The 14459-nt window shown below is 50.6% G+C and overlaps 3 non-coding genes across 3 annotated transcripts; all 3 read left to right on the forward strand.

The window, feature by feature from the left end:
• Positions 1-4863: 4863 nt before the first annotated feature.
• Positions 4864-4936, forward strand: trnat-agu (transfer RNA threonine (anticodon AGU)). Its single transcript has one exon. It is a non-coding gene; the product is annotated as a tRNA-Thr (tRNA).
• A 689-nt stretch (positions 4937-5625) lies between these two features.
• Positions 5626-5698, forward strand: trnat-ugu (transfer RNA threonine (anticodon UGU)). The gene has a single exon. It is a non-coding gene; the product is annotated as a tRNA-Thr (tRNA).
• A 1308-nt stretch (positions 5699-7006) lies between these two features.
• trnat-ugu (transfer RNA threonine (anticodon UGU)) lies at positions 7007-7079 on the forward strand. Its single transcript has one exon. It is a non-coding gene; the product is annotated as a tRNA-Thr (tRNA).
• The last annotated feature ends 7380 nt before the right edge of the window (positions 7080-14459 follow it).

The raw sequence follows: 14459 nt of genomic DNA on the forward strand, positions 1-14459 counted from the left end.
TCCCTCTCACTCTCCCCGACAAACCTCCCTCTCACTCTCCCCGACAAACCTCCCTCTCACTCTCCCCGACAAACCTCCCTCTCACTCTCCCCGACAAACCTCCCTCTCACTCTGCCCCCACCCCCCGCCAGTAACCAAGGCCCGTTGCCGCCCGAAGCTCTCCTGCAGCCGCCACCCACCGATGACCCAAACCTCGCCGCCCGCGGTATAATTGAGTGCGACAATCCGCAGAGAGCCTGGGCCCGCCCCAGGCCGCTCCTAACCCGCGGTGTCAGTGAGTGAGACAGTCCGCAGGGAGCTGTGAATAACCTACTGACTGAAAAACAGGGCCTCAATTATACTTTGAGAGGCTCCTAATCTACGCACCAACTCGAGCCGGGTGCCTTGTTTCAGTTTTGGCGGGCTCGGTAAGTCTTGGCAGGTTCGTTACTGGTAACTTGATTGAAAATGTGTCAATTGTTGAAATTATCTTTGGTTTTGGGTCATAGAAACATAGAAAATAGGTGCAGGAGTAGGCCATTCGGCCCTTCGAGCCTGCACCGCCATTCAACACGATCATGGCTGATCATTCCCTCAGTACCCCTTTCCTGCTTTCTCTCCATACCCCTTGATCCCTTGATCCAGTCTCTCCTCATATGTCAGTCCAGCCATCGCTGGAATCAGTCTGGTGAACCTTCGCTGCACTCCCTCAATAGCAAGAACGTCCTTCCTCAGATTACGAGTCCAAAACTGTACATTCCAGGTGAGGCCTCACCAAGGCCCTGTACAACTGCAGTAAGACCTCCCTGCTCCTATACTCATTTCCCCTCGCTATGAAGGCCAACATACCATTTGCCTTCACAATTTGTTGGAGTTAGTTTCTGGTGTCGAGTTGACTGCCTGGGTCCCAGCTTTCTGTGCAGGCCGGAAAGGTGATTAGCATTATGCATGTGTTGCATGGGTTTTTGTGCTTGGATTGAAACTGTATTTTCCTTCGATCGATTGTTGAAATGTAAATGTCTTGTCGGGGCAGGTTTCGAGGGTAAACAGTTCCCCAGACAATTTGATGAGCTCCAATATACCCAGACAGCTTGATTAGCTCCAATATCCAAACTGGCCTTTCAGAGTTTGAACCCACCCATCCTCTTCTCATCTCTCTTACACTCTCTCTCCCCTTCCAAATCTCTCTCTCCCTTCCCCATCACGACCCGTTCTACATCTTTTTACCCCTCTCTCCCTTTCCCGCTATCTCGCTTTCCCCATCTCTCACTCATTCCCCTCTTCATCCTTCCCCTTCTCTCCCCTCACCCTCTCTCTCCCCTTCCCCTCTCTCTCCCCTTCTCCCCATCTCTCCCCGTCCCATTTATTTCCCACTCCTTCCCGCTCTCTCTCTCCCCTTCCCTCTCTCCCCGCCTTCCACTCACTCTCCCCATCTCCTCCCTCTCTCTGTCCTTCCCCCTCTCTCTCTCCTGCCCCTCTCTCTCCCCTTCCGTCTCTCACAATCCTTCCTCTCTCTCTCTCCTTCCCTCTTTCACTCCTTTCCCTCTCTCCCTCCCTTCCACTCTCTCTTCCCTTCCCCCCCTCTCTCTCACTCCTTTCCATCTCTCTCGCCTTCCCCTCCCTGTCTACCCTTCCCCCCTCTCTCCCCTTCCCCTTCCTGTCTCTCCACTTCTCCTCTCTCTCTCCCCTTCTGCTCTCTCCCCTTCCCCACTCTTTCTCGCTCCATCCCCCTCTCTTCCCTTAACCACTCTTTCCCCTTCCCTCTCACACTCCCCTTCCCCTCTCTCTTCCTCCCTGTCTCCCCTCCCCCGCTCTTTCCTGCTCCTTCCCCTGCCTTTTGCAGAGCAAGTGGCTCCATAGCTCAGGGGGTTAGAGCACTGGTTTAATAAATCAGGAGTCGTGTGTTCAAATTGCACTGGGGCCTACTCAAAATTAGTTTGTATTTAAATATGTGACTCTTGTTTCTAATGCACTTTTCCCCTTCTCCCTTTCTCTCTTTCACACTCCCCTTCAGCTCTCTTTCTCTCTCGGCCCCCCCCATCCCCACTGTCTCTCTCCCCATCATAAAAAGTTACTGCACAAGATAAAAGTTCATGGGTTTGGCGGTAATATATTAGCATGGATGGAGGATTGGCTAACGCACAGAGAACAGAGAGTCGGGATAAATGGTTCATTCTCGGGTTGGCAAACAGTAACTAGTGGTGTGCTGCAGGGATCAGTGCTGGGACCCCAACTATTTACAATCTATATTAATGACTTGGAAGAAGGGACTGAGTGTAACGGAGCCAAGTTTGCTGACGATACAAAGATGGGAGGAAAAGCAATGTGTGAGGAGGACACAAAAAATCTGCAAAAGGACATAGACAGGCTAAGTGAGTGAGCAAAAATTTGGCAGGTGGGGTATAATGTTGGAAAGTGTGAGGTCATGCACTTTGGCAGAAAAAAATCAAGGTGCAAGTTATTATTTAAATGGAGAAAGATTGCAAAGTGCTGCAGTACAGCGGGACCTGGGGTTACTTGTGCATGAAACACAAAAGGTTAGTATGGAGGTACAGCAAGTGATCAGGAAGGCCAATGGTATCTTGGCCTTTATTGCAAAGGGGATGGAGTATAAAAGCAGGGAAGTCTTGCTACAGTTACACAGGGTATTGGTGAGGCCACACCTGGAGTACTGCGTGCAGTTTTGGTTTCCATATTTATGAAAGGATATACTTGCTTTGGGGACAGTTCAGAGAAGGTTCACTCGGTTGATTCCGGGGATGAGGGGGTTGACTTATGAGGAAAGGTTGAGGAGGTTGGGCCTCTACTCATTGGAATTCAGAAGAATGAGAGGTGATCTTATCGAAACGTGTAGGTTTATGAGGCGGCTCGACAAGGTGGATGCAGAGAGGATGTTTCCACTGATGGGGGAGACTAGAACTAGGGGGCATGGTCTTAGAATAAGGGGCCGCCCATTTAAAACTGAGATGAGGAGGAATTTCTTCTCTCGGAGGGTTGTAAATCTGTGGAATTCTCTGCCTCAGAGAGCTGTGGAAGCTGGAACACTGAATAAATTTAAGACAGAAATAGACAGTTTCTTAACCGATAAGGGGATAAGGGGATAAGGGGGCGGGTGAGGAAGTGGAGCTGAGTCCATGATCGGATCAGCCATGATCGTATTAAATGGCGGAGCAGGCTCGAGGGGCCGTATGGCCGACTCCTGCTCCTATTTCTTGTGTTCTTATCCCCTCCCTCTCTTTCCCCTCCCGCCTCTCTCTCACTCCTTCCCTCTCTTTCTCCGCTCTCCCTGTTTCCTCCTCCCAGTCTCCCCTTCTCCTCTCTCTCTCTCACTCCTTCCCCCTGTCTCCCACTCCTTCCCCTCTCTCTCCTCCCATTCCACACTCTCAATCTCCATTCCCTCCCTCTCTTTCCCCACGCCCCTTTCTCTTTTCCCTCTCCCTCTCCCTTTCCTCTCTCACTTCCTCCCTGTCTCCACTTCGCCCTCTCTCTCACTCACTCCTTCCCCACTGTCTTCCCTTCCCCCAATCTCTCACTCCTTCCACTCTCTCTTTTCCCTTTCCTGCTCCTTCCCCTGTTTTTTCTAAAGCAGGTGACCCCGTAGCTCAGGTGTTAGAGCACTGGTCATATACACCAGGGGACGTGGGTACAAATTTCACTGTGGCCTACTCAATATTAGTTTAGTATTTAAATACCAGTCTCTCCCTCCTCCCTATTCTTTCTGACTTTTCAGATTCTCCCCCTAACCCACCCTCTATCCCCTTCCCCCTCTCTCTCACTCCTTCCCCTGTCTTTCCCAAAAGCAGGTGGCTCCATAGCTCAGTTTTGGTCTCCTAATCTGAGGAAGGACGTTCTTGCTATTGAGGGAGTGCAGCGAAGGTTCACCAGACTGATTCCAGGTATGGCAGGACTGACATATTACGAAAGACTGGATCGACTGAGCCTTTATTCACTGGAGTTTAGAAGGATGAGAGGGGTTCTCATCGAAACGTATAAAATTCTGACGGGATTGGACAGGTTAGATGCAGGAAGAATATTCCCGATGTTGGGGAAGTCCACAACCAGGGGTCACACAGTCAAAGGATAAGGGACCGAGATGAGGAGAAACTTCTTCACTCAGAGAGTTGTTAACCTGTGGAATTCCCTGCCGCAGAGAGTTGTTGATACCAGTTCATTGGATATATTCAAGAGGGAGTTAGATGTGGCCCTTACGGCTAAAGGGATCAAGGGGTATGGAGAGAAAGCAGGAAAGGGGAACTGAGAGAATGATCAGCCATGATCATATTGAATGGTGGTGCAGGCTCGAAGGGCCGAATGGCCTATTCCTGCACCTATTTTCTATGTTTCTATGTTTCAGGGATTGGAGCACTGATCTTGTAAACCAAGAGTCGTGAGTTTAAATCTCACTGGGGCCGACTCAAAATTAGCTCAGTATTTAATTTCACCGTCAATTAACAAGATCTTGAATGATAAATATTAAACAGCTCTGAGACCGACCCTGGAACAACAGGATCTCGTCTCTCTCTCCCTTCCCCATCACGCCCTGTTCTACATCTTTTTACCCCTCTCTCCCTTTCCCGCTATCTCGCTTTCCCCGTCTCTCACTCATTCCCCTCTCTCACCTTCTCCGGTTCCCCTCTCTCCCCTCTCTCTCCTCTCTCTCTCTATTCTCCCTTTCTTTTCGGATTCTTTCCATTCTCCCCCTCTCTCCACTTCCTTTCTCTCTCCCCTGTCTCCTCCCTCTCTCACCTTCACATCTCTCTCTCCTTCCTCTCTCTCTCTCCCATTACCCTCTGTCTCCCCTTCCCCTCTCTCTCACTCCATCCACTCTCTCTTTTCCCTTTCCCTCTCTTTCCAGCTCCTTCCCATGTTTTTCTCAGAGTAGGTGGCTTCATAGCTCAGGGGTTAGAGCACTGGTCTAGTAAACCTGGGGTCGTGGGTTCAAATCCCACTGGCGCCTACTCCAAATTAGTTTAAAATTTAAATTCACTGTCAATTAGCAGGGGCTTTAATTATAAATATTAAACAACTATGAGACTGACCCTGGAACAACAGACTCCACTCTCTCTCCCTTCCCCTTCTACATCTTTTTACCCCTCTCTCCCTTTTCCACTATCTAGCTTTCCCCGTCTCACTCATTCCCAACTCTCACCCTCTCCCTTCTCCCTTTCTTTACATATTCTCCCTCTCTCTCTCTCTCCCCTTCCCCGCTCGGTCTCACTCCTTCACCCTCTCTTTCCCCTTCCCCTCTCTCTCCGTCCCCTGTCTCATTCTCCCCTTCCCCTCTATCTCCTCTCTCCCCTTCCCCTCTCTCTACTCTCTCCCTTCCCCCTCTCTCTCCCCTACCCACTCTCTCCCCTGCCCCCTCTGCCTTTTCACTCTTCCTCTTCCCTTCCCCTATCTTCCCTCCCCTCTCTCCTCTCTCTCACTTTTCCCTTTCTTTTCAGATTCTCCCCATTCTCCCTCTCTCTCCCCTTCCTTTCTCATTCCCCTGTCTCCTCCCTCTCTCTCGCCTTCCCATCTCTCTCCCCTTTCTCTCTCTCACTCCTTCCCTCTCTCTCCCCATCCCCCCCTCTCTCACTCCTTCCACTCTCTCTATCCCTTCCCCTCTCTTTCCTGTTCCTTCTCCTGTCTTTTTTTAAAGCAGGTGACTCCATAGCTCAGGGGTTAGAGCACTGGTCTTGTAAACCAGCGGTTGTGAGTTCAAATCTCCCTGGGGCCGACTCAAAGTTTGTTCAGTATTTAATTCACTGTCAATTAACAAGGGCTTTATTTATAAATATTAAACAGCTCTGAGACCAAACCAGGAACAAAATTAGTGTTGTGTTTAAATTCACTGTCCATCATCTTTTGCCTCTGTCTCTCTCTCTTCTCCCTTTCAGATTGTTCCCCAATCTCTCTCTTGATAGAAAATAGGTGCAGGAGTAGCCCCTTTGAGCCAACTCTCTCCTTCCTCTTCCTCATTCAATGAGTTCATAGCTGAACATGCAACTTCAGTATCCCATTCCTGCTTTCTCTTGATCCCCCTAGTAGTAAGGACTACATCTAACTCCTTTTTGAATATATTTAGTGAATTGGCCTCAACTACTTTCTGTGGTAGAGAATTCCACAGGTTCACCACTCTCTGGGTGAAGAAGTTTCTCCTCATCTCGGTCCTAAATGGCTTACCCCTTATCCTTAGACTGTGTCCCCTGGTTCTGGACTTCCCCAACATCGGGAACATTCTTCCTGCATCTAACCTGTCTAAACCCGTCAGAATGTTATATGTTTCTAAGAGATCCCCTCTCATTCTTCTGAACTGCAGTGAATAAAGGCCCAGTCGATCCAGTCTTTCTTGATATGTCAGTCCCGCCATCCCGGGAATCAGTCTGGTGAACCTTCGCTGCATTCCCTCAATAGCAAGAACGTCCTTCCTCAAGTTAGGAGACCAAAACTGTCCACAATACTCCAGGTGTGGCCTCACCACGGCCCTGTACAACTGTAGTAACACCTCCCTGCCCCTGTACTCAAATCACCTCGCTATCTTACTCCTTCTCCCTCTTTCCCCTTAACCTCTCTTTCCCCACCCCACTCTCTCTCTCCCCTGCTCCCTCTCTCTTCCTCTCTGTCTCCACTTCCCCCACTCTCTCATTCCTTCCCCACTCTCTCCCCTTGCCCTTGGGTTCAAATCTCACTGGGGCCTACTCAAAATTAGCTTAGTATTTAAATTAACTCGAGCTTTAATTATAAATATTAACCACTCCGAGACCGACCCTGGAACTACAGGCTCTGTCTTGCCCCCTTCACCAATCTTTCTCACGCCTGAGTCTTCTCTCCGTTTCCCAGCTTCTGTGGGGGCTGTGGGGAAAGAACGGGGGGAGTGGGAATAATCTCTTTCACACAGCCGACACAGACACGATGGGCCGAATGGCCCTCCTTGTGTGCTGTAAGATTCTGTGAATGTTCAGGGATGAATCACTGAGAATGATTATTCGGGCCCCACCTCCTTGTTAACAATAGTAAGATGTAAACAGGAGCTGGTGTTACAGGTGGCTCCATAGCTCAGGGGTTAGAGCACTGGTCTTGTAAATCAGGGGTCATGAGTTCAAGCCTTACTGGGGCCTACTCAAAGTTAGCTCAGTATTTAATTCACTGTCAATTAACAAGGGCTTTATTTATAAATATTAAACAGCTCTGTGACCGATCCTGGAACAACAGGCTCATTTCTCGAACACTTTCTCTCCCCTTCCAAATCTCTCTCTCGATCTCATTTTCCCCGTCTCTCACTCATTCCCATCTCTCCCCTTTCCCCTCTCTCACTCCACCCTCTTTCCTTCCCCCTCACTCTCTATTCTTCTCCCTCGCTCTTCTCTCACTCCTTCCTCTCCTTCCACTCACTCTCCCCATCCGCTCCCTCTCTTTCCCTTCCCTGTCTCTGTCTCCCCTTCTCTCTCTCTCTCTCTCATTCCCTCTGTCACTCCTTTCCCTCTCTCCCTCCCTTCCACTCTCTCTCCCCTTCCACTCTCTCTCTCCCCAGCTCCTTCCCCTGTCTTTCTCAGAGCAGGTGCCCTCCTGTCTGTCTCTCCTTTCCCTTTCCTTTGAGATTCTCCCCTTCTCTCTCTTCTTCCCCTCCCTCTCTTTCCCTTTCCCTCTCTCTTCCCTCTTTCCTACTCCTTCCTCTCTCTTCCCCCTTCTACATTCCTCCTCGCCTCTCTCTCCCCTTCCTCTCCCTGTCTCCCCTTCCCCCTCTCTCTCACTCCTTCCCCCCTCTCTCCCCTTCCCCCTCTCTCACTCCTTCCCCTCTCTCTCCCCTTCCCCCTCTCTCTCACTCCTTCCCCCCTCTCTCCCCTTCTCCTTTCTCTCCCTTTCCAGCTCTCTCACTCCTCCCCCCTCTCTCCCCTTCTCCTTTCTCTCCCTTTCCCACTCTTTCACTCCTACCCATCTCTCTCCCCTTTCGCTCTCTCCCCTTCCCCTCTCTTTCGCACTCCTTCCCTCTCTCTTCCCTTAACCTCTCTTTCCCCTTCCCTCGCTCTCTCCCCTGCACCTCTCTCTTTCTCCCAGTCCACTTCCCTCTCTCTCAATCCTTCCCCTCTCTACCCTTCCCCTCTCTCTCTCCTTCCCCCTCCCTCTCTCTTCCCTTCCCCCTCTCTCTCACTCCTTCCACTCTCTCTTTTCCCTTCCCCTCTCTTTCCTCCTACTTCCCCTGTATTTCCCACAGCATGTTGCTCCACAGCTCAGGGGTTAGAGCACTAGTCTAGTAAATCAGGGGTCGTGAGTTCAAATTTCACTGGGGCTTACTCCAAGTTAGTTTTGTATTTAAATATGTGACTCTCATTTCTTCCGCCTCTGCCTTTTAACTTTCCATCTCCTCTCGCTCACTTTTCCCTTTCCTTTCAGATTCACCCCTTCTCCCTTTCTCTCTCTCACTCTCCCCTTCAGCTCTCTTTCTCTCTCGCCCCCCCGCCCTCCTCCCACTCTCTCTCTCCCCATCATAAAAGGTTACTGCATGAGATAAAAGTTCACGGGGTTGGGAGTAATATATTTGCATGGATAGAGGGTTGGCTAATTAACAGAAAACAGAGAGTCGGGATAAATGGTTCAATCTCCGGTTGGCAAACAGTAACTAGTGGTGTGCTGCAGGGATCAGTGTTGGGACCCCAACTATTTACAATCTATATTAACGACTTGGAAGAAGGGACTGAGTGTAACGTAGCCAAGTTTGCTGACGAGACAAAGATGGGACGAAAAGCAATGTGTGAGGAGGACACAAAAAATCTGCAAAAGGACAGAGACATGCTAAGTGAGTGGGCAAAAATTTGGCAGATGGAGTATAATGTTGGAAAGTGTGAGGTCATGCACTTTGGCAGAAAAAAATCAAAGAGCAAGTTATTATCATCTCCACTCTAAACCTCCCCCCAATTACTTCAAATCTGTGCCCCCTGGTTATTGACTCCTCTGCTAAGGGGAAATAGGTCCTTCCTATCCACTCTATCCAGGCCCCTCATAATTTTATACACCTCAATTAAATCTCCCCTCAGGCTCCTCTGTTCCCAGGGAAACAACCCCAGCCTATCCAATCTTTCCTCATTGTTAAAATTCTCCAGTCCCGGCAACATCCTGGTAAATCTCCTCTGCACCCTCTCCAGTGCAATCACATCCTTCCTGTAATGTGGTGACCAGAACTGCACGCAGTACTCCAGCTGTGGCCTAACCAGTGTTGTATACAGTTCAAGCATAACCCCCTGCTCTTGTATTCTATGACTCGACTAATAAAGGCAAGTATTCCGTATGCCTTCTTAACCACCTCATCCACCTGGCCTGCTACCTTCATGGATCTGTGGACCTGCACTCCAAGGTCCCGTTGTTCTTCTACACTTCTCAGTGTCCTACCATTTAATGTGTATTCCCTTGCCTTGTTAGCCCTCCCCAAATGCATGACCTCACACCTCTCTGGATTAAATTCCATTTGCCACTGTTCTGCCCACCTGACCAGTTCATCGATATCTTCCTGCAGTCCACAGCTTTCTTCTTCATTATCAACCCCACGGCATATTTTTGTATCATCTGCAAACTTCTTAATCATACCCCCTATATTCAAGTCTAGATCATTGATGTATACCAACAAATCCGTGCTGACTGTCCCTGATTAACCTGTGTCTTTCTAAATGTAGATTTATTCTGTCCTTCAGGAATTTTTCCAATAATTTTCCCACCACGGAGGTTAGGCTCACTGGTCTGTCATTACTCGGTCTATCTCTTTCTCCCTTCGTAAACAAAGGTACCACCTTCGCAGTCCTCCAGTCCTCTGGTACCATGCTTGAAGCCAGAGAGGATTGGAAAATGATGGTCAGAGCCTCTGCTATTTCCTCTTTTGCTTTGCTCAACAGCCTGGGATACATTTCATCCGGGCCTGAGACTTATCCACTTTCAAAGCTGCTAAACCCCGGGGGAATGGCGGGAATGGGGGGGTGGGGATGTGGGAATAATCTCTCTCACAGAGCCAGCACAGGCACGATGGGCCGAATGGCCCTCCTTGTGTGCTGTAAGATTCTGTCAATGTTCAGGGATGAATCACTGAGAATGATTATTCGGGTCCCACCTCCTTGTTAACAATAGTCTGATGGAAACTGGAGCTGTTGTTACAGGTGGCTCCATAGCTCAGGGGTTAGAGCACAGGTCTTGTAAACCAGGGGTCGTGGTTTCAAATCTCACTGTGGATCTGTTCTAAAATAGCTCAGTATTTAAACTCACTGTCAATTAACAAAGTCTTTAACTATATATGTTTCACAGCTCTGAAACTGACTGAGAAACAACAATCTTTCCTTGTACACTTTCCCTTCTCTCTGCTTACCCTTTCTGAGTCTTTTTTCTCACGAACTTGCTTTCCCTGTCTCTCACTCTCCTTGCCCCTCTCCAACCTCTCTCCCCTCGCCCTCTTTCCCCTTCCCACTCTGACACACACGTTTCCCTCGATATCTCACTCCTGCACCTCTCTCGCAATCCTTTCTCCCCTTCTCCCCTTCCCTCTCTCGCTCGTTCCCCTCTCTCTCTCCCCTTTCCTTCTCTCTAGTCCCTTCTCACTCCACTGCCTCCTCCCTCTCCCTCTCTTTTCGTTTCTATCTGACCCCTTCCCTCTCTCCCTTTCCCCCTCTCTCCCCTTCCCTCTCTCCTTTCCCCCTCTCTCCCTTTCCCCCTCAAGAAACAGAGAGAAAGTGAGAGATAATAAGAGAGACACAAAGGGAGAACATGTGATAGAGTGAGAGTGAGAGATGGAGAGACAGATACACTGAGCGCGAGTAAGCGAGAGTTACAGAGAGAGAGTGAGAAAGAGAGAGAGAAAGAGAGACAGAGAGATTGGGGCAGAGTGTGACTGAGTTGCCTTGGGATGTTTTACTACGTGAAAGACCCGATATATCGATGTTGAGAAGTGAATATTGAAGAGACGGAGGCAGGAGTCTGGGGGATGAGACACAATCTGAGCGTTTCACTGACCCCTCCTCATTCTTCAAACACACAGCACTAACTGGGGAATGACCCACAGCCCAAGGCAGGTGGCTCCATAGCTCAGTGGTTAGAGCAGTGGATTAGTAATCCAGCGGTTGTGGGTTCAAATCTTACTGCGGCCTACTCAAAATTAGCTCAGTATTTAAATTCACTGTCAATTAACAAGGGCTTTAATTATAAATATTAAACAGTTCCCAGACTGACCCTGGAACCAGAGGTACCTTCTTGCCCCCTTCACCAATCTTTCTCACGCCTCATTCTTCTCTCCGTCTCCCAGTTTCTCACTCTGTCTCTCCGCTTCTGCCTTTCCCCTCTTTCACTCTCACCCCTTCTCCCTTTCTCTTTCTCTCTCTCATTGCCTGTCGCTCTGTCTCTCTCTCTCTGGAACAAAAGGCTCTCCTGTTTTTATGCTCTTTCGCTTTCCCCATTTCTCTTTCTCACTCATTCCCCTCTCTCTCCCCTTCTCCTCCCCTCACTCTCCCCTTCCCCTCTCTCTCCCCTTCTCCTTCCCTCACTCTCCCCTTCCCCTCTCTCTCTCTCCTTTCCCTCTCTCTCTCCCTCCCTCTCTCCCCTTTCCCCCCACTCTCCCCTTCCCCTCTCTCTCTCTCCCTTTCCCCTCTCTCACTTTCCCCTTTCCCTCTCTCTCTCCCCATCCCCTCTCTCTCCTTCCCCGTCTCTCTCCTTCCCCATCTCTCTCCTTCCCCTCTCTCTCCCCTTCCCCCCTCTCTTCTCCCCTTTCCCCTCTCTTTCTCCCCTTCCCCCTCTCTCCCCCCCTTCCCCCTCTATCTCTCCGCTTCCCTCTCTATCTCTCCCCTTCCCCTCTCGCTCACTCCTTCCCCTCTCCCCTTTTATTTTCTTCCCTCCTCTCTCTCTCCTCCCTCTCCTTCTCCCTCCCCTCCCCTGTCTCCAGTCTTCTCGCTCCCCCTCCCTCCTCCCATTCTCTCTTTCCCTCGCTCTCACTCTCCCCTTTCCCATCAGACTCTCCCCCTCTGTCCCATTCGCCCCTCTCTCCTACCCCCTCTCTCCCATACCCACCCTCTCCCCACTCTCTCCTCTTCCATCACTCTCTCCCCCCTCTATCCTCTTCCCCTTCCTCTCACTCCCCTTCCCCTTCTCTCTGTCTCCCCTTTCCCCTCTCTCTCTCCCCTTCCACTCTCTCTTTTCCCTTCCCCTCTCTTTCCTGCTCCTTCCAATGTCTTTCCCAGAGCAGGTGGCTCCATAGCTCAGTTTTGGTCTCCTAATCTGAGGAAGGAAGTGCTTGCTATTGAGGGAGTGCAGCGAAGGTTCACCAGACTGATTCCCGGGATGGCTGGAAGACATATGAGGAGAGACTGGATCAACTGGGCCTTTATTCACTGGAGTTTAGAAGAATGAAAGGGGATCTCACAGAAACGTATAAAATTCTGACGGGACTGGACAGGTTAGATGGAGGAAGAATGTTCCCGATGTTGGGGAAGTCCAGAACCAGGGGACACAGTCTAAGGATAAGGGATAAGCCATTTAGGACTGAGATGAGGAGAAACTTCTTCACTCAGAGAGTTGTGAACCTGTGGAATTCCCTGCCTCAGAGAGTTGTTGATGCCAGTTCATTGGATATATTCAAGAGGGAGTGAGATGTGGCCCTTGCGGCTAAAGGGATCAAAGCATATGGAGAGAAAGCAGGAAAGGGGTACTGAGGTGAATGTTCAGCCATGATCATATTGAAAGGTGGTGCAGGCTCGAAGGGCCGAATGGCCAACTCCTGCACCTATTTTCTATGTTTCTATGTTTCAGGGGTAAGAGCACAGGTCTTGTAAACCAGGAGTCGTGAGTTTAAATTAGCTCAGTATTTAAATTCACCGTCAATTAACAAGGGGTTTAATTATAAATATTAAACAGCTCCAAGACTGACCCTGGAACAACAGACTCTCCTCACACCCTTCCCCCTCTCCTCTTCTCGTCTCTCTCCCCTTCCAAATCTCTCTCTCCCTTTCCCATCATGACCCGTTCTACATCTTTTTATCCCTCTCTCCCTTTCCCACTATCTTGCTTTCCCCGTCTCTCACTCATTCCCCTCTCTCACCTTCTCCCGTTCCCCTCTCTCCCCTCCCTCCTCGCTCTCTCTCTTCTCCCTTTCTTTTCAGATTCTCCCTCTCTTTCCCCTTCCCCGCTCGGTCTCACTCCTTCACCCTCTATCTTCCCTCTCTCTCCCCTACCCACTCTCTCCCCTGCCCCCTCTCCCTTTACACTCTCCCTCTCCCCTTCCCCGATCTTCCCTCCCCTCTCTCCTCTCTCTCATTTTTCCCTTTCTTTTAAGATTCTCCCTCTCTCTCCCCTTCCTTTCTCTCTCCCCGTCTCCTCCCTCTCTCGCCTTCCCATCTCCCTCCCCTTTCTCTCTCTCACTCCTTCCCTCTCTTTCCCCTTCCCACTCTCTCTCACTCCTTTCACTCTCTCTTTTCCCTTCCCCTCTCTTTCCTGCTCCTTCCCCTGGCTTTCCCAGAGCACATGGTTCCATAGCTCAGGGGTTAGAGCACTGGTCTAGTAAACATGGGGCCGTGGGTTCAAATCTCACAAGGGCCTACTCAACATTAACTCAGTATTTAAAATTGCTGTTAATTAACAAAGTATTTAATTATAAATATTAAACAGCTCTGTGACCGACTGGAGCAACAGGCTCCCCGACAAACCTCCCTCTCACCCTCCCCGACAAACCTCCCTCTCACCCTCCCCGACAAACCTCCCTCTCACCCTCCCCGACAAACCTCCCTCTCACCCTCCCCGACAAACCTCCCTCTCACCCTCCCCGACAAACCTCCCTCTCACTCTCCCCGACAAACCTCCCTCTCACTCTCCTCGACAAACCTCCCTCTCACTCTCCCCGACAAACCTCCCTCTCACTCTCCCCGACAAACCTCCCTCTCACTCTCCCCGACAAACCTCCCTCTCACTCTCCCCGACAAACCTCCCTCTCACTCTCCCCGACAAACCTCCCTCTCACTCTCCCCGACAAACCTCCCTCTCACTCTCCCCGACAAACCTCCCTCTCACTCTCCCCGACAAACCTCCCTCTCACTCTCCCCGACAAACCTCCCTCTCACTCTCCCCGACAAACCTCCCTCTCACTCTCCCCGACAAACCTCCCTCTCACTCTCCCCGACAATCCTCCCTCTCACTCTCCCCGACAAACCTCCCTCTCACTCTCCCCGACAAACCTCCCTCTCACTCTCCCCGACAATCCTCCCTCTCACTCTCCCCGACAAACCTCCCTCTCACTCTCCCCGACAAATCTCCCTCTCACTCTCCCCGACAAACCTCCCTCTCACTCTGCCCCCACCCCCCGCCAGTAACCAAGGCCCGTCACCGCCCGAAGCTCTCTTGCAGCCGCCACCCACCGATGACCCAAACCTCGCCGCCCGCGGTATAATTGAGTGCGACAATCCGCAGAGAGCCTGGGCCCGCCCCAGGCCGCTCCTAACCCGCGGTGTCAGTGAGTGAGACAGTCCGCAGGGAGCTGTGAATAA

Source organism: Pristiophorus japonicus, unplaced genomic scaffold (assembly GCF_044704955.1).
Source record: "Pristiophorus japonicus isolate sPriJap1 unplaced genomic scaffold, sPriJap1.hap1 HAP1_SCAFFOLD_586, whole genome shotgun sequence".
NCBI lineage: Eukaryota > Metazoa > Chordata > Chondrichthyes > Pristiophoridae > Pristiophorus > Pristiophorus japonicus.